Here is a 2,329-nt window from a genome sequence, read left to right as displayed (position 1 = left end):
ATCTATTCTTTTCCTATCATTTCTCTCATAATTTAAATATTCTCTCCCTTTTGTAAACTTGGAGATTTCTCCAATTCTTCTTCTAACTAACATATGTGGTTTCCAGTAGAGTCCATTCTGCTTTTCGGTAGTTTTTTTTTTTAACCCAAAAATCTTGTTCTAGGACTGCTTATTTATTTATTTATTTGTTTGTTTGTTTATTTAAATACCACCTTTCTCTTCTTAATGACAATACTGATTAGAATTTAAGTTCTTTCCTTTTTCCTGCATTAATTCTGTTTTATAGGGGCTAACTTACTTCAATTATGCAGCTTGGACCAATTTACATATGTCCAATGCATTTTTTCATTATCTGCACAAGTTATTCACCACTAATTATTGGCATATGTTGTCTTCAGCAATTACCAGTTTTCAGTTCTCTAAGGGCAGACCCACCCTCTATACGACAGACTGCTAGCTGTCCAATAAAATCCATTCTACTTCTTCCATTGTTCTTGCATAATGGTTACAGCTGCATATGTGGCAGCCCAGCTAGGCTACATTTCTGCGTCTCTTGGCAGTTAGATGTGGCCATGTAACCAAGGTCTTGACAATGAAATATGAGCAAAATTGATGTATGGCATTTCCAGATATGGGTCTTAAGACACTATACATAGCTCTTTCCCCTGCTTGCCAGGACAATGATCTTGCTTTAACCACATAAATAACAATAGTGCTCTAGGAGATAGCAGAGCAACAAGATGGCAGGAACCTGAGATCCTAAGTGACTACATGGGGTAGGACTACCCCACTGTTCTGGATCATAACCAGGGAAAGAAACCTTGTACAAAAGCCACTGGGTTTCTTTGTTTTAGCATCTTAGCCCTTACCCTAATATATTCCACCACCAGGACCTTCCCTACCCCCAACCACAAACAGCTGTGAGAGTTCTCAGGAGACAAAGTCCCATATCAATATCCATCTAAACCAAGGAAAACCTGAGCTTAAAGGCTGCACCCACTTTCTCTGCATGTGGGTATTTATGGAACTCCTGAAACCCTTCATTTTCTCCCCTGCAATATTCCAAAGATGATTATGGAGGGAAAAAGTGGGGGACCGTGTGACTGAGGGTTTCTCTTCCTCCCCAGCTTCCTTGGTGGTCTTCAGTGAAGAAACAGACTTTCAGTGTGGGTATGATATACATATTTAAAAAATCAAAGTTGTCTTACTACAATTACCTCACAAAATAGTTAAGTCAGCATTGTGCCCTTTTCTGATTTTCCTTTGGAGAGTTGTTTAAGGAAATAGTCTCTAGACTGTGCTTCATGTCAAAAAATATATAGGGCATGTTGACTGGTGGTTGCAGGCTGGAATCCAGGAGATAATGACATAGAAATGAACTGGCTGTTCATTGTACCAACCTCTAAAAACAGTATAAAACCATCTCTCAATGATTATGATAGTGTGCCACAAATCAGAGTTTGATCAAACCAATTTTAATGCATTTGAGGTAAAAGTCAGAAAAGCAAACATTTCCATGGGTGGGTAAACAGATAGAGCTCAAAAAGCCCACCAGGCCTGCTGTAAGCCCTGCACCGGTTTGCCTTTTGTTTCTGCTTGTACATGCGAGAGAGAGTAGTCCTGAGCAGGACTGAGGTGCAAGCTGCTCTGGACGGAGCTGAGCAGAAGAACCCACACAACTGTTGCTCATATATCTGCATCTCTTCCTTTTCCCTTCTCCTGGGGGCTAGAAAGTGACTTAGGAGGAAGGAAATAAATCCTAAACGTTTATTAATATGAAACACTGTGTGAGTCTATATCCCATCCTGTCTATTCTGGATCTAATTAAAAAATTCAGGGTCAAACAGAAGGACCTTGCCCTTTTCGCCAAATCTAACAACTCTGTCCCTCAAACACCCACTAGCACCAGGCCCTGTACTCACCTTCACCACCATCCTGCACTGGGTTCCAGAACCAGAGGGCTGTGTGAGGTCCCAAGGCATTCTCTTTCAGTTTAACTGAAATTGTACTATGTGTTTTCAGTGTTTGTACCATAAAATTGGGGCTTTTCTTAGTTTCATGTAGGTGTCATCTTCTTCCCTAACATAGTTTTTCTTTGTTAATTTTGGTGAGGAATGGATGGGAGTTTTTGTAAACATGACTTTTTTCCCTTGCCAGCACTCTAGTCTTTTACATATACTTGAAAGCCATAAGAGTGAAGATTACAGCCATAACATGCCTGCTGGCTGGAGCACAATCTGCCATCTCGATCCCACTAATGCAACCTGGAAGAATGATCTGCTCTTAAAAGAGAAAACTCTCTGCCCAACGACCAAACTTTTACTCACAC

Source organism: Galeopterus variegatus, unplaced genomic scaffold (assembly GCF_000696425.1).
Source record: "Galeopterus variegatus unplaced genomic scaffold, G_variegatus-3.0.2 Scaffold1386, whole genome shotgun sequence".
Lineage (NCBI taxonomy): Eukaryota > Metazoa > Chordata > Mammalia > Dermoptera > Cynocephalidae > Galeopterus > Galeopterus variegatus.
The sequence above is the reverse complement of the archived record's forward strand: the minus strand, read 5'-3'. Positions refer to the sequence as shown.